We start from the raw sequence: 25,402 nt of genomic DNA, 5'->3' as shown, positions 1-25,402 counted from the left end.
CAAAATATGAAAATTGGGTAGGCACTTAGAACCTAGCAGGAGTGGGGAACCTGCGGCCTCGAGGCCACACGTGGTCTTCTAGGTCCTTGGGTATGGCTTTTTGACTGAGTCCAAGTTTTACAGAACAAATCTTTTTATTCAGGGAAATTTGTTCTGTGAAGTTTGGATTCAGTCAAAGGGCTGCACTTGAGGGCCTAGAGATCCAAAAGTGGCCTCAGTGCTGCAGGTTCCCCACCCCTGATAGAATGTATGAGCTTGAAAGAAATTTCCAGTCCAGAATTCTTAGAAGGATGAGGCTAGAGAAGGTACAAAATCAAAACTGTTAGGAGCTATGTTAGCAAGAATGGGAGATGTTCAGAGGCTGAGAATGGAAATTGTCAGAAGCAGGAGAATTTCAGCACACAGAATGTCAGGCTTGGGAGTAGCCATGGCGGAGAGAGTGAGAGAGGTCAGAGAAGACTTAGAAGAAGGGGTATCAAAGGAAAGAGCAAAACAAAACCCTTAGAACACAGAAGATCAGATCTTGGAATGTGCTCTATGTAAGAACTGGGAGCTCTCTGACAACATGAATCATCAGTTCTGAAAGGGGCCTTAGAATGGAAAATACCATGAATGACAAGAATTCTTTACATATATATTCTGCATGGGCTCTATTATTGTCTAGTTCTAAGTAATTAAAAAAGAAAGATTTTTCATATGAAATCGATCTTTTATTCTAATTTAATTTATATTATGTAGTGGTGATGCTTTTTGAAAACATCTCAAATCCTCAATTATACAGCTAAAGGCTTTTGATGAAAGTACAATCTATTTTTTGGTTAGCTAAAGAAAACCACAAAAATCCAAAATTTGTGCACACCAAAACAAAAGCAATTCCATGGAGTTCCTTCTTTGGACAAAAAAGGGTGCTACATAAAGAGTATGTATATAGTACATCACTTATTTTTCAAAATTATTATATTAGTAAGACCTTTGCACATTCTAATAATGTACAAATAAAAGAAAAACTTGAAAGAAAAAAAAACCTTATAAATCATGAAAGGGTGTAGTGTTACCCAAAAAGATCAGATCTTGGAAAGTCTTTGGAACACTGAATATCTGGGCTTCTAAGCACATTTCAAGGAGTAGCATTGGAGTGGCCCTCGACCTTAGAATACAGAATTTCCTAGGTAGGAGGTAAGTTTCACTTCTAAATGTCCCCATTTGGAGTAGAATATGAAGCTAAAATTTGAGATCAGAGAGGTCAAAGGAAATGTGGAATCCAGAAGCATGAGCTGGATGAGGCAGTAGAAGATGGGGGGATTCTGAGACTGAGACCAGAAATTGCCAGACACAGTGAGATTTTAGTCCACATTATGTCAAGCCTGGGAGGAGCCATGAGGAAGAGCAGGAGAGATATAGGAAAGCATTTAGAAGAAGGGATATCCAAGCAAAGAGAGCAATTAAAAGACAAAAGGTCAGACCTGGTGTGTCCTAAATACTGCCATAGGCCGTGGCTGGGAGGGCCCGGAGAACATAAACTATCTGCTCTGAAAGAGCCCTAGAATGGAAAACAACATAAATGGCAAGAGTTTATTTTCATATATATTCTTAGTTACCAAAACATTGACCAGTTTTAGATCATTTAAAAATAGATAAGGTAGATTTTCTTTTATGAGATCTATCATTTATTCAAATTTAATTTGTGTTATGGAGTGGTGATCTTTAAAAAAAAAAAAAAAAGAATCTCACATCCTCAGCCATACAGCCAAAAGGGTACAGTGAAAGTACTCTCTGTTTTAGGGATAGTCAGAACAGTCACCATATAACATAAACCTTCCCACTCAATTGTTATTCCGTGCAGTTCCTTCAAGGGGAAAGATTGCCATTGTGATGAATATTAATAATAATCAATATAAAGCATTTTTGGCAGGATTAAATTGTTCCATATAGAATACGTAGTGGTACAACACTTACACTTTGAAAATGTAATACCAGTAAGGCACACGTGCATTGTAACAATATCCAATAAAAAAAGAAGACTATCAGAATCATAGCAGAGTACATAAGTAGAATAAAATATGTCAGGGCTAGGTAGGTCCTTAGGATTTTGAATATTATTGAATATTGAATAATATTGAATACTTCCAGGTGCCTTTCAGAGAGGAATTTGCTGAGAGGTTAAAATTCAGAATTTCCTAGGTGGGATGTGATTCCTGAGTTTAAATGTCTGAATTTGGGATGGAAATGAAGCCAGAATTTCAGATCAGGGTAGGCACTTAGAACCTTGAATATCTGAACTTGAAAGGAATTTCAAACCCAGAATCCTGAGCTGTATGAGGCTTTAGAAACTAGAATGTCAGAATTCTAGGGACTAGAAGGGAGAGAGTGGGAGATATTCAGACAAGAATGGAAATTGTCAGATACAGTGGGATTTGAGTACAGAGAATATCAGGCCTGGGAGTAGCCATGGAGAAGAGAATGAGAGATTCAGGAGAGCATTTAGAAAAAGGGATATCAGAGGGAGGGGAGCCCTTATAACTCAGCATATCAGACATAGGAGTATCTACAATACCATGGCATGAGATTGCTGGCAGGTCTCTGAAAAAAAAAATCATCAGCACTTGAGGATCCTCAGAATCAATAAATATCAGAAACTGGAGGATTTAATTTTATTATATATTCTTAGTGGGCCAAAATATTGGCCAGCTTGAATTAAATTAAAAAGAGAGTACATTTTGCTATGCAATTAATCTTTTTTTTTCCTTTTAAATTCATGTTAGCCCAATGGTGATACTTTCAAAAAGACATCTCATACTTGGGCCACACTGCCAAAAAAGTATGGTGAAAGTGACATCTAATGGCTAGCCAGAAAAGTCCAGAAAAACAAAAAAAAAAAACCTTCACTGGAAACAATGCAATTCCATGCAGGGCATTTTTTGTTAAAGTTTGCTATTGTTATTTCAATGAATGATCATTAATATAGAGTCTGTTTGACAAGTAAACAGTGTTCCTTACAGAATATTTCAAAGATCCACAACACATGCTTGGATATGATTATATTGGCAAGACTCTTGTGCGGTATAATAATGTGGAATAAATAAAAAAGTAAAAAAATTAAACTTTTAGAATATAACTTGTTTCAGCCTTCAAACAAAATATGTCAGGAATGGTAAATCATTAGAACACTTAATATTATTGAGTACTTCTAGTTACTTGCAGTGGGGAATGTTGTGGCTAGATGAGTGCTTGGAATGCAAAATTTCTTATCTAGGAACAAAGTCACACCTCTGAAAGTCCAAATGTGGAATGGAAATGAATCCAGAAAATCTGTTTGGGGAAAGGATTTATGATCTAGAATACCTAAACGTGAAGGAAATTTCTGATCCATAAATTTGACCTGGATTAGGAGTAAGAAGTTGCAATATCCAAATTGTGAGAGGCTTAAATAGAGAGAGTGGGAGATGATCAGGGGCTGAAAATGGAAAATGAAGCACATAGAATGGGAGCCTTTGGAGTAGCCATGAAAAAGAGAGCGAGAGATGAAGGAGAAGGTTTAAAAGAAGAGAGAGTAAACAGAGCCCTCAGAACGCAAAAGGTCAGATCTTGGAATGTTCTAAAAATCCATGTTTGATAGCTAGGAGGGCTCAAGAACATAAATCATTTAGTCAGGAAAGGGCCTAAGAATGGAAAATTTCATACATGGCAAGGATTTATGTTATGTATTCTTAGTGGGCCCAAATATTGACCTGTTTTAGGTAATTTAAAAACAATAATAAGGTAGATTTTTCACATGAACTAAATCATATATTCCAATTCAATTAATATCATGCATTAGTGACACTTTTAAAAAAAGTCTCACATACTTAACCACACAGCCAAATGAGTACAGTGAAAATACTATTTTTTGGCCAGCCAAAAAAAAATCCAAAACCTGTACACAAAAACAAATGTAATTCCATGAAGATCCTTCTTTGGTAAAAACTGCTAATGATATTACTATTAAGGATGCTGAATGTAAAATATGTTTGGCCAAAAAAAAACAATGAAGTATTATGTTCCTAGGACTCATAAGGTAAAGGACATATGCTTCCAAATCATTGCATTAGTTAGACTTATGTGCACTATAATAATAATTCAATTTTTAAAAAACACGTAAGCAAAAAAAACCTTATAAATAATAGGAGGGTGTTTTTCCAATCTAAAAATGTCATATCTTGGATGGTCCTTAGAACACTGAGTGTCTGAGCTTCCAGGGATTGTTCAAGGATGAAAATTGGAGGTGTTGAGACCTCAGGATACAGAATTTCCCAGCTGGGCAGTAAGTCCTGCCTCTGAAATGTCCCATTTGGGAAGGGAATGTGAATCCCCATTTTTAGATCTTGGAGGGCACTTAGTAGCTAGAATGTCTGAGCTGGAAGGAAATTTCTAATCCACAATCCAGAGCTAGATGAAATTATAGAAGCTGGAACATCAGTGTTGGGAAGGACTAGAGGGAGAAGAGTGGGAGATGTTCAGAGACTGAGGAAATTGTGAGAAGCAGTGGGATTTTAGCATAAAGAATGTCAGGTCTGGGAGGAGCTATGGAGAAGAGAATGAGAGAATTAGGAGAACATTTAGAACCAGAAATATCTGATCAAGGAGAGAACACAAAAGGTCAGACCTGGAGTGTCCCCAGAACTCCCATAGGCCATTGCTGGGAAGGGTGAGAGAGTGTAAATCATCTGCTCTGGAATGGGCCTTAGAATGCAAAATATCATACATTTCAAGAATATTTGTTCAAATATATTCTTGATGGGCAAAAAACATATCGCCCAGTTCTTGGTAAATTAAGGAAGAAGGACAATTTAGATTTTCCGTAGGAGATGAGTCATTTATTTCAATTAAATTTACAGTGTGGCATAAAATAATTTCACATAGTGGTGAAATTTTTAAAAAGTCTCACTTCCTCGACCATACAACTAAAGGTATTTGGTGAAAGTACTGTTTTTTGGCTAGATAAAAAAAAATCCCATAACAACCACCAGCCCACCAAAACAAATGCAGTTACATGCAGTTCCTCCTTTGGTAAAGATTGCTATTGATGTTGCTGTTAATGCTAATGAATGTGTAGTATTTGGGGATAAAAAACAAACAAAAAAACCCAAGTTATAACATAGGATTTACAAGGGACACAATTTGTTTTGAAATCAATGTAAGACCTATGTGCATTGTAATCATAATCTAATTAAGGAAAAAAAAACACCTTCTAGATTATAGGAGGGTGCAGCCTTAGAACGAAAAATAGCAGGTCTTGGGAGGTCCTTAAAATATTGAGTGGCCTCCCAGGTATCATTCAAGGAAGAAAGTTGGAGGTGACTGAAAGCTTAGATTGTACAATACCCTAGGTCAGAGGTTAAGTCCAAATTCTACATGTCTCAATTTGGAGTGAAAAATAAAGCCAGAACATGAGATCTGGGAGGGTACTTAGAACCTAGAATGTCTGAGCTTGAAGGAAATGTCAAATCCAGAATCCTGAGCCAGACAAGGCTGTGGAGCTAGAATGTCAGTGTTTGGAAGTATTAGAACAGAGTGAGTGGGAGAATTTCAGGGGCTGAGAAGGGGAATCATCAGAAGTAGTAGGATTTTAGCAAACAGAATGTCAGGCCTAGGAGTAGCCATGCAGAAGAGAATGAGAGTTAGGAGAACCTTCAGAACAAGGGATGCTGAGACAAAGATGAGCTCTCAGAAACCAAGGGTCTGACTTGGTGTGCCTGAGCTGTGTGCCGTAGCTGGGAGGGCTGTGAGAACATAAATCATCTGCTGTGGGAGGGGCCTTAGAATGGAAAGTGGCATAAATGGCAACGATTTATTTTCATACATACACACACACACTCACACTCCTAGTGGCCACAATATTGTCTAGTTTTAGGGAATTTAAGAAACAAGATGGTACATTTTTCATATGAGGTCAATCATTTATAGCAATTGAATTTATAGAAAACATTTGGTGAGCCTTAAAAGAAATTCTCACATCTTCCACCACACTGCCAAAGGAGTATAGTGAGTGTATTTTCTACTATTGGGCAAGTCAAAATAGTCCCTCTCTCTAAGATGAGAGGGGCAGAAGAGCCCTAGAAGAAGGCATATCAAAGCAAGGAGAGGCCTTAGAACCCAACATGTAGAAATAGGAGTGCCCTCAATACCGTGGCATATGATTGCTGGAAGTGCTCTAAGAAAGTAAATCACCAGCTTTGGAGGGTCCTCAGAATAGAAAATACCATCAATGGCCAGGATTGTATATTCTGAGTTAACCAAAATTTTGGCCGGTCCTGAAGATTTGAAAAACAAGAAAAATGCAGATTTTGTGTGAGTGCATTTGTTACAATTTAATTTGTCCATTGCTGATATTTTAAAAACAAAACTCACATCTTCATTTACACAGCCACCTGGGTATAGTTACAATACTGCTGATTTTTTGGCCAGCCAGAAATAATTCGTAAAGTCGCCAAAATGTATGCACAAAAACAAACGCAATTCCATGCAGTTCCTTCTCCGGTAAAGACTTCTCTTGATATTACTATGCATGATAACGAATATAGAGTATTTCTGGCCACAAAAACAAGGTGTTCCATACAGAGGATTTACAAGGGAGTAGACTTAGGTTTCAAAATCCATATAATAAGACACGTGCATTGTAATAATCAAGAAATCAAAAACCGAACAAATAATCATATGATCACAGCAGTTGTGGCCTTAGTACCAAAAATATAGTCTCTTGGAATGTCCTTAGAATACTGAATTTCCATTCTTCCAGGTACCATTCAGGGAGGAAGTGGGAAGGGGTTGAGAATGTAGGATATGGAATTTCCTGTATGTCCTGACTCTAAAAATCCCAATTTAGATTGGAAAGTGGAGCCATAATTTTAGATTGGGAAGGGCGCTTAGAAGCGTCTGAGATGAGAGAATTTTGAATCCAGAGCCCTGAGCAGGATGAGCTTGTAGAAGCTGGCATGCCAGTGTTGGAAAGGACTACAAAGAAGCGAGTAGGAGATGTACCAAGGATGAGAATGGAAGTTGTCAGAAGCAGTGGGATTTTCCCAGACAGAATGTCCGGCCTGGGAGCAGCCAAGGAGAAGACAGTTTGAGAATGAGGAGAGCACCAAGAACAAAGGACATCAGAGCAAGGAGAGCCCTTAGAACATGAAAGGGCAGATCTTGGAGTGTCCTGAAAACCACAACATGTGATAGCTAGGAGGGCTTTGAGAACATAAATCATGTGCTCTGGAATGGTCTTAGAATGCAAAATCACATACATGGAAAGGATTGGATTCATATCCTTAGTGGGCCAAAATATTGACTGGTCCAAGGTGATTTAAAAAAAAAAACAGAAGAAAGGATTTTGCATATGACATTAAAGATTTATTTGAATTTTACATATGTGTATGTGTATATATATATACACACATATATATGTGTATATATACATATATATGTGTGTATATATATATACACATATATATGTGTGTGTGTATATATATGTGTATATATATATATATACATATCAGCCTGGTCATCATGCTTTAACAAAAAATTCTCAGACTCTCAGCCCCACAGCCACATGTGTATGGGGGAAAGTACTCTCTATTTTTTTGGTGAGCCGAAAGAAACCTGGGAAAAACAAAGTTTCTACACACCAAAATAAATCCAGTTCCCTGCAGTCCCTTCTTTGGTAAAGATTACTATTGATATTCTTATTAATGATAATCTACAGAAAGTATTTTTCTGCAAAACAGGGTGTTAGATACTGAGTCATAAATGAGACAACTTGTATTTTAAAATCATTATATTAATAATTTGAAATAATTAAAATTGTCATTATGTTTGCATTTTATTTATAACTTATTAATAAAAATCTGAAAAAAAAAGTTATAGACCACAGGAGGGTATGACTTTAGAACCAAAAATGTCAGAGCTGGGAAGGTCCTTACAACACTGAATGTCTGGTGTTCCAAGCACCATGTAAGGAAGACATTTGGATATGGCTGAGAGCTGAGAGGTCAGAATACTGAATTTCCCAGCTAAGGGGTGAATCTCGCCTCTGAACATTCCATTTTGGATTGGAAAGTGAGGCACATATATTGGGGAAGTCATGTAGAACCTAGAACACCTGAGCATGAAGGAAGTTTCTAATCCAAAATCCTGAGCTGGATCAGCCTGTAGAATCTGGAATGTCAGTGTTGTGAGGGACTAGATCAAAGAGAGGAGGAGATGTTGAGTGGCTGAGAATGAAATTGTCAGAAGTAGTGGGATTTTGGCACATGATGCCAGGATTTGGTGTAGCCAGGGAAAAGTGAATAGGAGAGTTAGTAGATCATTTAGAACTAGGGATAGTAAACCAAGGAAACAGAAAAGATCAGATCTTGAAGTACCCTAAAAGCTATCGCAGGAAATAGCTGTTACAGTCTAGCACCATAAATCGTCAGCTCTGGCAGGGGTCTTAGTGGTAGGGATTATTTAATAAATATCCATAATGGGCCAAAATATTGACCAATTCAAGTAAATTTTTTTTAAAAAATAATGAGAAATTAGATTTTTATTATAGGATAAATAATTTATTCCAATTTAACATAACTTAGCCCACTGCTGATACATTAAAAAAAATCTCGCATCCAAAACCACACAACCAAAGGGTTTAGCGACAGTTTTTGTTTATTTTGGGGGTATCAATAAAACCTCAAAGACACAGCAAAATAACGCAATTCCATGAATGATAAAAACTGCTCTTGATATTAATAATAATTATAATGTATTTGGGGGGAAATATAAGGTTTTATATAATACAGTAGTTTTAAACATATGCCCTTTCGACTTGGAAAACTTAGTATTAGTTAAGCATATGAATATTGTTGTAAAAAAGGGGAAGAAATAACCTAGCTGGTTGTAGAGAGTAAGGCCTTCTAACATAAAATGTCAATTAGAACACTAGTTAGAACACTGAGTATTCTAAGTTTTGAGGATCCCTTTAGAGGGAAAGTTTGGAGGTGGGAGGGGACTTGGAATATATAGCATGATAGAGCTGATAGGTCACTGTACTTACTGAATGTCAGGACTTGGAATGCACAAAGAATTCAAAATATCAGAATTAGGAGGTCAATTAGAACAGGAATTTTTGAGTTGTGTAAAATTTCTAAATCAAAATGGGGCACTAGAACCTGTCCTAACAGCATAGGGAGGCACCTAAGAAGACAGCAGATGAGAGATGTCCAGACTCTGAGAAAAGAAATTTCCAGATCCAGTGGGACACTGGGACAGAGAAGATCAGGACTGGTAAAAGCCATAGAGCAGAGAAAGGCAGAAGTAGGAGAGCACTTAGCCCAAGGGACATTAGAATCTCCTAGCCTTTACAAGACAGAATGTCAAAAGTCAAAGGGGCCTTGAAGGCAGAGAATCTCTGAGCTGGGAGTGCCAGGAGATAGTAAATCATCAGCTCTAGAACAACAAAATTTTGTTGCTGAGATTGAGGTTGCTTGGTTATGTGCTCAGTGGGACAAAGTATGGGGAAAAAAACCAGATAATTTAAAAAACGAAGCCACTGTAATTTTTAGGATGAGTTTATTCATTCATATCAATATATTTTATATCAATCACAACAGTGATGCTTTGAATGAAAACTGATGTCTTCAAATACCCAGATAATCTTGCAAGGTGCCCAGACAACGCCTTATTTACATGAAAACAATAAGGAAAAAAAAGCAAGGAAAGAAAAACATGCAACACACTGTACTGTCTTCATCAGGTAAGACAGGTTTTGATATTCCTCTTAATGATAATGATTGTGGGGTATTTTGGGCGGGGGGTGGGGTGGGGAGGTAGGTGTTGAGTCCTAGGAATTAAAAGGAAGAAGATGTGTACTTTGAAGTCACTGTAATGATAAGGCAGAAAAGAAGTTACTGAGATCAATAAAATTGAAAAAGTTAAAGGAATTAAAAGGGCCCTTTTAGGGCCTAGGAAGTTGTGGCCTGAGGAACTAGAACTCTGAAAGTGTCCTTAGAACCCAGCATGTCTGGCCTTCAGGATGCTTTTCAGGGAAGAATATTGGAGGTCTCAGGGAATATAGAATACAGACTTTCCTGGCTAGGACTGACATTTTACTCTGAATGCCAGAACCTAGAATTGACAGAGAGGCACTGAGAATGTAGAATTTTTAAACTTAAAGGAAATTTTGAATCCAGAATCCTCAGCTGGATGTCAAGTGTGGGAGGGACTAGAGATGTTCAGAGGATGAGAATGGAAATTGTCAGAAGCAGGAGGATTTTAGTACATGGAATGTCAGCCTTGGGAGTAGCCACGGAGAAGAGAATGCTAGAGATTAGTGAACACTCAGAAGGGATAGCAGAGCAAAGAGAGCCCTTAGAACAAAAAAGGGCAGATCTTGGGGTTTCCGAAAAATCTTATGTGATCGCTAGAAGAGTTCTGAGAACCTAAATCATCTGTTCTGAAAGGGGCCTTAGAATGGAAAATAACGTAAATGTGTTATTCCATTTATCTTATTAGTGGGCCCAAATATTGGCCAGTTTCTAGGTAATTTAAAAAAGGAAAATATAAATTTTTCATTTGAGATCACTTACTTTTTCCAATTTATTCTATATTATGCACTAGGGATACTTAAAAACAAACAAACCTCACATTTTCAACCCAACTGCCAAAAGGGTTTGGTGAGACTACTGTTTAGTTTTTGACGAGCCAAGAAAACCATCCCAAACCCCCAATATCTGCAGGTTGAAACAAATGTAATTCCCTGCAGGTTCTTCTTTGGTACAGATGACTATTGCTATTGCTATTAATGATAATGACTATAGAGTATGGGGTGGGGGAAGGTCTTACATACTGAGGACTTGTTAGAATCATGGTTTCTGTTTCTAAATCAGTATGTGGATTATTATGACAATGCACATGGGACTTACCCAATCAATAGGAAAAAAGGGGAAAAAATAAGCTTTGTACATCATAGGATGGTGTGGCTTTAGGACAACATATGTCATGTCTTGGAAGGTCCTTAGCACACTGAATGCCTGGCCTTCCAGGTACCATTCAAGGTAGGAAGTTGAAGGAAGCCAAGAGCTTAGGATACAGAATGTTTTTACTAGGAGGCAAGTCCTTCAACTAAATGGCCCAATGTGGAGGACAGTATGAAAACAGAATATGTGATCAGGAAGGGCACTTAGACCCTAGAATGTCTGAGCTTTAAGGAAATTTCAAATCCAGAATCTGGAGCTAGATAAGGCTCTAGAAGTAGGAACGTGATTGTTGGGAGGGAGCCCTTGGAACACCAAAGGGCAGACCTTCCAGTGTCCTAGAAATTGCTCTATGTGAGTGCCGGGAAGTCTCTGAGAACATAATCATCTGCTTTGGAAGGAGCCTTAAGAGTTCAAAATCTCACAAATGGAGAACCTTTACTTTCATATATATATTACACAGACACACACAGTTGACCTGAAAGTTTGGTTAAAGGAGGCAAACAAGCTAGGTAATATGTAAATTCATGATGTGTATTCCCTTAAAGCTAGTGGAGCTAGCTTACTTGTACGTACAAGGAGCCAGAGCTTAAGTTCTGACTGTCTGAATGAAAGAAGGAGAAGGTTTAAATACGTTTTTAGTCCCAACTCAGCATGCCTGTGTTACTAAATTTTATGATTTCCATGTATGTTTGACCATGATACAAGAAAAGGACTTTTAATTGAATAGGTTGTAAATACAATAAGATAAGAGAGTTGACAAGTGTCAATTGAAACTACAGCCCGGTGTTTCTGTGTTTAATTTACCATTAACCTTGGCATAACATAGTATATGCCCATAAAAGAGGAAGAAGTCACATGATTAAAGATAGTGTCTTGGGTTAAGGATCTCATCCTTAATGGCTGATAGAGGAAGGAATGCTCTTAACTCAGCCCAATCTGGCCTTGTTGACATAGGAAGAGGTATTCTCTGAGTTTACTCAGAGAACAAAGAGGTTGTTAGGTTCAGACTCTTTTTCTGGTTAATGAGTTTAGGCTCTTCCTCTGATTAATCAGTTCAGGATCTGACCCTTATTGAAGTTACTAAATTGATATTAAATGATTGTCATTTCCTCCTTTTGGTCAAAGGCAAGCCAAAAGCTTTGCCTACAGACCAAGGAAGGTATGGAAAAGCCTCTCTCTTCCTCAGGGATGAAGTTCTAAAAATCCTTATCTAGGTGGATTTGGGTTTTTTTTGTAGTTGGACATCCCCAGAGAGGGGGCAGTAATTGTAAACAAGCAGAAGGAGCAAGTTGCAAGGGGGATCAGGGTAGGGAGTTTAATCAGAAAAATAAAGCAAATAAGTAAAACAAACTAAAGACACCAAAGATATAGGTAACCAGTCTTGGGAATATAAAGCACTCAGGTAGAGAGGCAGCTGTTCTTCATGCAGGTCTGGTCCTGACTCTTGGGAAAGCTGTCTACGTCTGATGTGGTCTTTTCCAGGCCCCTTTGAAACCAGAGGGCAAGGTCTCCTATGGGCTCAGGTCCACAAGGGAGTAGGAGCAATCTTTAGATGTGATAGAAGGCTCAAAGAGTCCTTATCCAGAAGTTGGCAACTATAGGAGTAGTCAGACTTGACAGGGGCTCCCAGAAGATATGATTTGATAATTGAGAGTAAACTATACAACATAGGTGAGATGGCCAAGTTCAGTTTCCCAGCCACGCAGGGCTAAGTTCAAACAGTACAATAAATGGTTCAGTATCCCAGCCACCCAGGGCTGAGTTCAAACAGTACAATAAGATTTTTCCCACAATTCACAAAATTGCATAATTATATTAAGTCAGATACAGATTAAACTACTTTTGAGGGGGGGAGATTTACATGTCACATGTTTACATTTACACATTAAATAACCAAGAAAACTTAAACATGAACCATACAAAGTAATGTAATCATTATTAACAATGTTAACCAACATTAAATTCTTTGTATCCCAGTTACCTATTACTAATGTCCATTTAAGCAGCACTTTTTGAATTCCAGATGCCTGATGTAGTTATCTGGTCCCTAGATATCCTTTCTTTGACAAAAAGGTCTTTTTCTTAGGACAGTTCAAAAAGGGAGTTTAGATTCTCTGGTTCAGGTCTAGAAGTTCCCAGATAATTCTGACAATATAGATTAGTACAATTACTTACATTTGGCTTTCCATTTTTGAAACTTCAGAGAATTTCAATTTATATATCGGTTGTTTCTATCCTTACTTAAATTTTGTACCTGGTATAAGAATCCTTTAAAATGTGAGGGTCCAACCATAAAATGAACTCTTCTGCCTTTTAAAATTATCAGGCAGATACTTTAATAAAGGAAATATAATTTCACTTTTACTACTATCTTATACAACTTTTTGTGCAAAAATCCAAATTTGAGATACATCTGTATATAATCCTCAGAGGAATCAATCTGATCCTGTTGCTTTTTTCAAAATTTGATGTTCTTTTTCTTTTGAACATCATGTTACATCTTTGTCTTATTACTTTGTCTAATCATTTCCTCCTTTTGGAGGATGTTATCTCTATATTATCTTTATTTTTATTTGGCCATGAACATAGGTCAAAATTGTAAGCTATTCATTCCTGCATCCCATCATAGTAACTCAGAGATGTTCCAATATCCATCTGTTACCTAATAGATTTAGCATTGTACTTACAAATCTTCTTGTTAATATAAATTTGCTATGAAAGAAAAGAGGGACAAAGTCATATCTTAACAGAGGGAAAGAACTTCCTTAGCTCTGTTTGATTCCAGGCATGAGTCATATCTGACAGCCAATCATATAGTCACTAGATGCTGAAAGCAGGGCTTAGGAGTAATCAGGTGGGGAATTTTCCTTTTTAGAAAGGAAATAGCACAATTGGGAAACAAGAGTCAGGAAGATCCTACCTAGGCCATGTCCAAGGTCGTCTTCAAAACTTTTCCCAGGCACAGACATGCACCTTTAGAAGTTCTAAGCCTGTAGCGCATATCATTCTACTATTGGCATTATGACACCTATCCCTGTAATCAGAGCTTAAAACAATATTAAATTTTAGTCCTGTAAAATCTTAAATAGCAAATAAATATGGGCTGTTATCCTTCAGATAGGACCATCCCAAATTTAATTAAGCATTAATTCAAGTCAAGTTACATAACTTTTCTGTCTTCTGAAATACTTCCTCTCACTCTTTCAACATAACAACTATGTAAGGACAGGAGGATAACTCCCATTTGTCCCCAAACCTCCTTATCTGCCTTAAACAAAAGAAGCTCCTGGCTTTGATCTTACTACTGAATAGAAACACAACTTTGTTTCTCAAGCTTGTTTAGTCTTCCCCAATTATACTCAGTCTGGAAGAAGAGACACTTCAGGAATTGAATCTTATACATATGATAAGTTCAAACACCAGTTTCAACTCATGCTTAGGCTATGAAATGATTACGAATTCAGAGTAGGCCTTCTAAAAAAAAAAATCACACAAGAGACTTTTTTTCAAAATATCCCTTCTAAAAGTATTTTCTGTTCTTTAAAAAGAAACAGTTTAAAACATTATCCTGATATTAAGAGGAATAATCACTAAACTTTTCTGAAGAAAAGTATTTGGAAAGTTTCAAAATGATAGAAATCTCTTCTTTCTTAGAGCAAAAATAAATCTTTAAACATTGCAATTCATTAAAACTGAGAATGAGGACATTTTGCACCAACTTAAAGTATTATACAGAATTCCGAGATATTACAAAGTTCCTTAGTCAAAAAGTTGTTGTAATGGGGAGGACACTTAGTTTCTATAAGTCAAGAAGAACATTCCCAATTAAATTAGCCTCATCACAATAACAAAGTTTGCCAGGCCTTTTGTTAGATGAAACAGGCTTGAAAATCACACCCCTATTTTTTTTTGCACAATTCTTAATCTAACATTTTGATCTAACACAAGAGGAATTGCTTTTCCTTTTTTAATGTTAACAATAACCTTTATTTTTTACAGTATCTACATTTTTTATTTAGTATTTTTAGTTTTCAGCATTGATTTCCACAAGATTTTGACTTAAAAATTTTCTCCCCATTTCTACCCTCGCCCCCACTCCAAGATGGCATATATTCTGATTGCCCCATACTCCAGTCAGCCATCCCTTCTGTCACCCCACCCCCCCATGCCCTTTTCCCTTACTTTCTTGTGGGGCAAGATAGATTTCTATGCCCCATTACCCTTATATCTTATTTCCCAGTTGCATGAAAAAAACACTTTTTTTTGAACATCTGCTTTTAAAACTTTGAATTCCAAATTCTCTCCCCTCCCCACCCACCCTAAGAAGGCAAGCAATTCAACATAGGCCACACATGTATCATTATGTAAAATCCTTCCACAATACTCATGTTGTGAAAGACTAACTATACTTTGCTCCCTGCTATCCTGTCCCCCTTTATTCAATTTTCTCCCTTGACCTTGTCCCTTTTCGAAAGTGTTTGCTTTTGATTACCTCCTCCCCCTATCTGTCCTCCCTTCTATCGCCCCCCCCTTTTTTATCCCCTTCCTCCTTCTTTCCTGTGGGGTCAGATACCCAGTTGAGTGTGTATGTTATTCCCTCCTCAAGTCAAATCTGATGAGAGCAAGATTCACTCATTCCCCCTCGCCTGCCCCCTCCTTCCCTTCCAACAGAACTGCTTTTTCTTGCAACTTTTATGTGAGATAATCTAGCCCATTCTATCTGTCCCTTTCTCCCTCTCTCAATATATTCCTCTCTCATCCCTTAATTGGATTTTATTTTTTTTAGATATCCATATTCAACTCACACTGTGCCCTCTGTCCCTCTGTATGTGTGTATATATATATATATATATATATATATATATATATATATACACATGTATATGTATATGTGTGTGTGTGTGTGTATATGTATATGTGTGTGTGTGTGTGTGTATATATATATGTACATATGTATGCATATTCCCTTCAGCTACCCTAATACTGAGGTCTCATGAATCATACATGTCATCTTTCCATGTAGGAATGTCAACAAAACAGTTCAACTTTAGTAAGTCCCTTGCAATTTCTGTTTCTTGATTACCTATTCATGCTTCCCTTGATTCTTGTGTTTGAAAGTCAAATTTTCTATTCAGCTCTGGTCTTTTCACTGAGAAAACTTGAAGGTCCTCTATTTTATTGAAAATCCATATTTTGCCTTGGAGCATGATACTCAGTTTTGCCAGGTAGGTGATTCTGGGTTTTAATCCTAGCTCCATTGACCTCCGGAATATCATATTCCAAGCCCTTGGATCCCCTAATGTAAAAGCTGCTAGATCTTGTGTTATCCTGATTGTGTTTCCACAATTCTCAAATTGTTTCTTTCTGGTGGCTTGCAGTATTTTCTCCTTCACCTAGGAACTCTGGAATTTGGTGATAATATTCCTAGGAGTTTTCTTTAGGGGATCTTTTTCAGGAAGCAATCGGTAGATTCTTTCAATTTCTATTTTACCCTCTGGCTCTAGAATATCAGGGCAGTTCTCCTTGATAATTTCTTGAAAGATGATATCTAGGCTCTTTTTTGATCATGGCTTTCAGGTAGTCCAATGATTTTTAAATTATCTCTCCTGGATCTATTCTCCAAGTCAGTGGTTTTTCAAATGAGATATTTCACATTGTATTCCATTTTTTCATTCCTTTGATTCTGTTTTATATTATCTTGATTTCCCATACAGTCACTACCTTCCACTTGCTCCAATCTAATTTTTAAGGTAGTATTTTCTTCAGTGGTCTTTTGGACCTCCTTTTCCATTTGGCTAATTCTGCCTTTCAAGGCATTCTTCTCCTCATTGGCTTTTTGGAGCTCTTTTGCCATTTGAGTTAGTCTATTTTTTAAAGGGTTATTTTTCTCAGTATTTTTTTGGTCTCCTTTAGCAAGTCATTGACTTGTTTTTCATGGTTTTCTCGCATCCTTCTCATTTCTCTTCCCAATTTTTCTTCTACTTCTCTAACTTGCTTTTCCAAATCCTTTTTGACCTGAGACCAGTTCATGTTTTTCTTGGAGGCTTTTGATGTAGGCCCTTTGAGTTTGTTGACTTCTTCTGGCTGTGTGTCTTGATCTTCTTTGTCAGCAAAGAAAGATTCCAAAGTCTGATTCTGAATCTAAGTCAATTTTCGCTGCCTGTTCATGTTCCCAGGCAACTACTTGACCCTTGAGTTTTTCCATCGGGTTAAGACTGCTTGTAGAGTAGAGAGTACTTTGTCCCAAGCTTGAGGGGCTGTGCTGCTATTTTCAGAACTACTTCTACATGGCAAGCTCTGCCACGCCATCACTCCTTCTCCCTCAAGAACCACCAGCCAGGATTGCAGCCCAGATTCAGGCTGGCCAAAGCATGTTTTGCACTCCAGCTCTAATCTGCCGCTTAATTCCTCTCACCAAGTAGGCCTGGGGCCAGAGGCCACTGCAGCTGTAGCTCTGGAAGCAGCCTCAGAGCTGTACCACCTCCACCAGGTGGTGTCTGATAGGGAACTCCTTTCACTGTATCCCAGAAGCTTTTCCCATTAACCTTCTCTGTATCTTCGGTGTTTGTGGGTTGAGAAGTCTGGTAACTGCTGCAGCTCACTGATTCAGGGCACTATACCTGTTCTGCCCAGCTCCCAGTCTGATTGGTCCTGGCATGGCCCAGGCTGGGCTCCGCTCCCCTCCATTCCCGGCTCCATGTGATAGACCCTTCCCAGTGACCATCCAGGCTGTCCTGAGCTGGAGCCCTGCTTCCCTTTGCTAATTTTGTGGATTCTGCAGCTCCAGAATTTGTTCAGAGCCATTTTTATAGGTGTTTGGAAGGGCCTGGGGGGGAGCTTAAGCAAGTCACTGCTTGCCGCCTGCCATCTTGGCTCCACCCCCGAGGAATTGCTTTTTTAACAATATTGCTGACATATCTTTGTCAAATTACATGATCTAGAAATGTAACAATGCCCTAAACATTATTATGTATTTTAAAACTTTAAACAACCCATTATCAATTTAGGTGAATGCATTTCTAAGTCATCTTGCACAGAGAATCATTCATTTCATCATTAATATATTGAAGCTCTCATTTTAAACCAGCACATATGTTCTCATAATAGACAAAATTTCACATGGAAAATCTGTTCTCATAGTAAATATCAGTATTATTATTATTCGTTATGACCAAGTATAACAGTTTCAGATTATCAAATTTTCATCACATCCCTTGAAAAACCCAAATACCAGAATCAGATTAAAACTGCTATAATATCATTTCTGCCACACAATAGTCTTCTCAAATTTAACAGTCTAAGAGGATTTTAGAAATACAATATAACTTTAGAAATATAGAAACAATGAAATTCAGATGACATCAATTGCATTTCCAGATTATCACATATAGAAATTAATCATCGTATTAGTTTTGGTATGTAAAAACCACCTCAAAAGTTAACAATTACATTAAAAAAATAATGTGGTTTCTAACATATGCCAGTCATGATGTTAAGCATTTTGAAATCATTATATCATTTTGATCCCATAACAATGATCATTATTATTTTCCCTTTACAAATCAGGAAAGGGGTCAAACAGAGATAAAATACAGTCTGCAGCTGGAACAGAGAAGTATGAAGTTATCAAGAGCAGAGGCTAGTTTCCCAGTGATGATAATTCTTGGAGGCTGGGCTTAGGGAATGCTAGCCACAGGCCCAATCCATCTACCTCTCCCTTCAGTCTCTTCTTCTGGTTAATCATTTCAGGCTCTGACCCTTATTTAAGTTACTAAATTGATATTAAATAATTGTCTGTACACACACACACACACACACACACACACACACACACTGAGTGGACCCAAATATTGGCCATTTCTAATTAATTTTAAAAATAAGATGTTAGATTTTTCATATGAGATCATTTATTCTAACATAATTCATGTTACATATCAGTAATGCATAAAGCAAGCAGACAAAAATGTCACTTCTTCAGCTACATTGCCAAAAGTGTTTGGAGAGATTACTATCAATTCTTTGGTGAGCCAGAAAAACTCACAAAAGCTGCTGACCACAATAAAAGCAATGCCCTGCAGTTCTTTCTTTGGTAAAGATTGTTATTGTTGTTACCATTAAGGATAACTAATATTGAGGAATTTTGGGCAAAAAAAAGCCCAAGGTGTTTCATATAGAGGATTTCCAAGGGAGAAGACAAATTTCAGATCAGGATATTGGTAACGACAATGCGCATTGCAATAATAATCCAATCAATAAAAAATTTTAAAATAGACTTTATAAATCACAGGATAGTGTGGCTTTAGAACCAAGAATATCAAGTCTTAGATGGTCCCTAGAACACTAATGTTTTAGCTCCTTGCTATGTATCCTGGGGTTTGGGGGCTAGATTTTTTTTCTCTTCCCTACTTATTTATGCCATGTTTGTCCCTTAAAAAAACTAGTACAATTAACTTTTGTCTCATGTAATTTCATTTATGATTTCTTGAAGTAGAGCTCTGGTAAACTAGGCTTTGATAAAGCCCATTGGCATTCAAATACAGCTATTTGACTATGCCTTTAAACCCAAATCACTCTAGCTCTCACTGACTGGCCGTTTAGAGGTCCCAACCCAAGCTTCACCAGGAATAGACTGTGTAGGTTTGATGGTGTCGACCTGAAAGTTTGGTTAAAGGAGGCAAACAGGCTAGGTGACGTATAAATTCATATTGTTTATTCCCTTAAACCTAGCAGATACACGATCATGGAATCAGAAGCAAACTTCTGATTGACTGACAGAAGAAAGACAAGGTTTAAGTAACAATCTCAACTCTAGTTTATGGTCTCCATGTCATATGAAAGGAAATTTTAGTTGAACAAGACAGTTGACAAGGTAGTGTCACTTTGAGATTATGACCCCAAGCTGCAAATGTCCCTAGAACAAGGATGTCCAACCTTAGGGCCACATTAAAATAAAATAATTATTTGAGGGCTGCACCCAGAATAAAAAATACAGTACACTAATAGAAAGTAGGGGAATGCGATGTGACAGGTGAAGGCACAAAGCATGAAACCAAACACAAAACAACCAAGCGACAACAAAATAAAGGTAGGTGCATACTGACTAGTCTGCATCGTACAGAGGGAACACATCCCACAGATGGATTGAAAATTCTGTGCAATATGTTCCATCCATAATACTTCTTAGAAACAAAGAAAATGAACATCAACGAGATTATTTATTAGTGATGGAATTAAAAAAATTCTAATATGCATTCCATGCAAATTATTATTTTATTTTTTCGCTCGTGAAAATTAAAAGCCACAAGCGGGCCGCGTAAAATCCCACTCCACCGCATTTTGGACAGCCCTGCCCTAGAATATCAAGAGAAATCCCACTGTTCTGGTTGCAGACATTCCATCATCAATAGGAAGGATACCCTTTGTCAATCTTATCTGGTCTTTGAAGTTGCTGACACAGAAAATGGCATTTTTAGAGTAGAGCAAAGCAGTTTGGATGATTAATTCAGGCTTTGGATCTTATTGGGGTTCAAATAATCTGAAAGGATTGTCAATTGAAATTTTGAATCCAGAATTCTGAGCTTGATTCAGTTGTTGAACCAGTAATGTCAATGTTTGTAGGGACTACTGATACAGTTTGGGTGGGGCGGGATTCAGGGACCCCTCAAGGACTGAAATATAGGAGAGGATAATCTGGAATGAATTCACGGACTCAAGCATTCTTTAAGTCAAGTTGGCAGAGATTTATTGTTATGCTTTTCAGAGGGCAAGAATTCTTAAGGAACATGCAACCTAATAGGAATGATGCTAAAGCTTATATAGGAAAAGTAGTGGATTATCTAGCAGATATGCTAACTATGTGATAACTTACAACCTTGGTCACTGGCATCTTTCACTGCTGGAAACCAGGGGAAGGGGTTTCTCAGGGGTGTATTTTTGGTCTGTTATGTCTGTAGCAAGAAAGCTTTGAGAGTTGATGACTATAGCTCGACTTCTGGATTGAATATGATGACTTTGGGAATCAATACATGATAATTCTGTGCTTACAAGATAGTCCTGTTTTAACTAGAAAATTTCTTCCGAGGTCAGCTGTTCTTGTGAAGGGGAAAGGTAGTTTGTCTTACTGGGGCCCACTCATGAGTTATTACTAGGCATAGTGTCCTTGGGCTGGGGAGAAAACTGCCCAGGATAGTGTTTTGAGGCTAGGGAGAAATGTGATCTTGGAATTGGGGTCCAAGCACAAGCACCCAAGCACCCCATCACTACAACAGGAGGAGAGGGAGAAGTTTAGTGGCTGAAGTTGGAAATGGTCACAAGCAGTAGGATTTTAGCTCCCAGAATGTTAGGCTTGGGGGTAGCCATGGAGAAAAGAGAAATAGGAGAGCGCTTAGAAGAAGGGATATCAGAGCAGGAACAGTCCTTAGAACAGAAAAACATCAGACATAGAATGTCCTAAAAGCTTCCACAGGCCATTGTTGGGAGGGCTCCAAGAACGAAAAAAAAAATCATCTGTTCCAGAAGGATCCTTAAAGGAAAATATCGTGAGTGGCAAGGATTGACATTCATTTACATTTTAGTGGGCCAAAAAATTCTAGGTAATTTAAAAAAAAGGATGTAAATTGTTCTTTCGAGAATAAACATCTATTCAAATTTAATTTGTATAGTCAGTAGTGATGGTTAAAAAAAGTCTCACATCTTGAACCACAGCCCCAGAAGGGTAAGGTGAAGAGATGAACCATTTGTCTCAATATCTTTTATGTTGGTGCTGCAGTGATGCTTCGGATGCAAACCCAGAGCTTCAAACAAAGGGTTAAGGTGGAAGGACAGTGCCTTGTTTGGTGGAAAGCCACAAGGAGTAACAAAGACTTTTAATACCCTGTAATCCCTTCATCAGGTAAGACAAGTACTGGTGTTCCTCCCCATGACAATGATTGTGGAGGACTTTGGGACAAAATATAGGGGTATTTTGTCTACAGAATTAAAAGGAAAGTGATGATCAGGCATAGGTGAAGTATGTTGAAATAAAATGAATAAGCAAATCCTTGTGTTGAGGTTTAAACTCTGCCCACCAGGGATGTTGCAGTTTCATGATATGTTGTGGTGGAACCATCTCAAAGAATTCAGAGTCAGACTGCCTCTAATCCAGGTATAGGCATTTATTGAGATTGATGCCTCTCATGAAGCGGGCTAAGTTCCAAGAGGAACTAGCAACTTCAGAGGAAGCAAAATGGATTTTATAGGGTAAAGGTACTGATTACACAATCAAAATTTACATAGAATATAGGAATATAATTATTAAAAAGGCAGGAGGAGTTTGTTAGTGGATTGGGTAACGGAGGGGGGTGCCCAGCCACAGTGAAACTGCATATGATTATCCACAATACAGAAAAGCCCATGGGGTGGGATACATATGTAAGATACTGATATTATAATAAGCCTCTCTACGTCAGAAGTTCACTCTAGGTCAGTTCTTTACTATTACTGTGCAGGTACCTATTTAGGGAAAGTCCCTTCTATTGTTTTGGGGTCCACATCCTGCTTAGGCATCTGGGTGGTGCTGCTTTCTGATTGGCTGACTATTGTGATCCTGTCTGAGACTAGATGGATGTGGTTGTGGTTGAGTGCATGGACACACCTGCTGTTTCTGTGGGAAATGTGAGGAATGGGTCTGGGGGCAGTGGCTAGCTAGAGGTAGTGGTTGGGATCCCATCATGAAGAGCATGCCTGCTCTTCTGTGAGAAGCATGAGTTCATAGACACACCTGTTGTTCTAGTGAGCAGTGAGGCATATATGAAGTTAGGATATTGAGTGTGTGTGTGGGGAGGTGAGTGGCTAGGGAGGGGTAGTGGACCTGCTGTTCAGTGGGGCCTATAAAGAAGTTTGAATATTGGGGCTGGGGGCAGCTTTATTAGGATTCCATCACTTGTATTTCCTAGAAAGAGGATGTGGCCTTGATAAGGAGAAGGCAGGTTTGGAAGTGTTCTTAGAACCTGGCAAGTCTGGACTTCAGGATAATTTTTAGGAAAGAATATTGGAGGTTTCAGAGAACTTAATGTACAGACTTTCCTAGGTAGGATGAAAGCTGAGACTCTGAATGTCAGAAGGTGGACTGGACAGAGAAGTTGTTCTCAACAGATCTGGAAGAACCTTTAGAACCTAGAATATCTGAGCTTCAGAGAAAGATTGAATCCAGAATCCTGAGGTGGACATGTCCTTTGAGCCTCCAATATCAGAGTAGGGGGGAGTTTAGAATTGAGAAAGTGGGAGATGTTCAAAGGCCGAGAAAGAAATTGCCAGAAAAAGGGGGACTTTAGCACATCCAGTACCAGGCCTGGGAGTTGCCATGGAAAAGGGAATGAGAGAAGGAGGAGAGACCTTACAACACAAAAGGTCAGAACTTGGAGTGTCAAAAAATATCACGTGACAGCTAGAGGGGAGTGAGGGGTCTGAGAACATAAATCATAAACACTAAAAGGGGCTTCTAATGGAAAAAACCGTAAGTGGCAACAATCTACTTAAAAATATATTCTTAGCCAAAAATATTGGCCAGTTATAATTTTATTTTTAAAGTGAGGTAGACTTTCCTATGAAATTAATAATTTCATGCAATGTATTATAGATTAGCCCAGTGATTATGCTTTTAAAAAATCTTACATTCTCAACCACACATGACAAAAAGTGAAAGGACTGATTATTTTTTGGCTAGCAAAAAAAAAAAAAAAAGCTCACAAACTCAGAGTACCAGCACACTGAAAGAAATGCAACACCTTACATTCCTTTCTTTGGTAAAGATTACTATTGATACTATTAATATTAATGAATACAGAGTATTTTTCTCCAAAATTTGAAACTCAGATCATAGCAGGCAGGCTGTTTCTTTATATCCAAAAGTGTCACGTCTTGGAGGAACACTAAATAGCTCAACTCCCAGCTACCATTCCAGGGGCAAATTAGGAGGTGGCTGGCAGCTTAAAATCAAGAATTTCTGTGCCAGGCAGTTATTCCCACATCTAACTGTTCCACTTTAGAATGGCAAGTGAAGCCAGAATTTGAGATCTGGAAGGGCACTTAGAACCTAGAATGTCTATCCTTGAAGGAAATATCAAATCCAGAATTGATAAAGAAGTAGAAGCTGGAATATCAGTGTTGGGAGAGACTAGAACAGAGAGAGATAGAGATGTTCAGAGGGGGAGGATAGGAATTGTCAGAAACAGGAGGATTAGGCCAAACAACAGGACAGGACTAGGTGTGGCTGTGGAGAAGAGAATGAGAGAGGCAGGAGAACACTGAGAAAAAATATTTTAGACTGAGTAGAGCCTTTTAGAACATGACAGGTCAGATCTTGGAGTGTCCTAAAAACAACCACATCTGATAGCTGGGAAGGCTCTGAGAACATGAATCATTTATTTTAGAAAGGAACTTAGAGTGGAAAATCTCACAAATGGCAAGACTTGATTTTCACATAAATTCTTAGTGGGCCCAAATCCTGGCCATTTCTAAATAACTTAAAAGCACTAAGAGAATAGATTTTTCCTATGAGATTAATAATTTATTCCAATTTAATATATAGTAACCCAGTGGTACTTCTTTAGAAACAAAAAACTCACAATCCCAAACATACATCTAAAAGGACATGGTGAAACTACTGATTATTTTTTGACCAGCTAAAAACCACCCCAAAAGGGAGAAAACCCAGCATATTATAATAAAGACAATTCCAAGGAGTTTCTTCTTTGGTCGAGATTGCTAATGAAATTATTTTAATGAAAATACAGAGAGATTCCCCAATTAAGAAATAGTCAAAGGATATGAACAGGTGGTTTTCAGGGGAAGAAATTAAAGGTATCTATAGGCATATGAAAAAATGCTCTAAATCACTATTGATTAGAGAAATACAAATCAAAACAACTCTTAGATACCACATCTCTCCTGGCAGATTGGCTAACATGAGAAAACAGGAAAATGATAAATGCTGGAGAGGATGTGGGAAAACTGGAACATTGCTACATTGTTAGTGGAGGTGCCAACTGATCCAGCCATTCTGGAGAGCAATTTGGAACTATGCCCAAAGGGCTATAAAAATGTGCATACCCTTTGACCCAGCAATACCACTCCTAGGGCTATATCCCAAAGAGATCACACAAGTGGGAAAGAGACCTGTATATACAAAAATATTTATAGCGGCTCTTTTTGTGGTAGCAAAGAATTGGAAATCAAGGGGATGCCCACCAATTGGGGAATGGCTGAATAAGTTGTGGTATATGAATATAATGGAATAGTATTGTGCTATAAGAAATTGGGAAGATACAGACTTCATAATAACCTGTGAAGACCCACATGATATGATGCTGGGCGAGAGGAACAGAACCAGGAGAACGTTGTACACAGCCACAGACATACTGATTCTGTGATGACTAACTTTGGTA

This window comes from Trichosurus vulpecula (genome assembly GCF_011100635.1).
Source record: "Trichosurus vulpecula isolate mTriVul1 chromosome X unlocalized genomic scaffold, mTriVul1.pri SUPER_X_unloc_1, whole genome shotgun sequence".
Classification (NCBI taxonomy): Eukaryota; Metazoa; Chordata; class Mammalia; order Diprotodontia; family Phalangeridae; genus Trichosurus; species Trichosurus vulpecula.
This window is presented reverse-complemented; position numbering follows the sequence as displayed.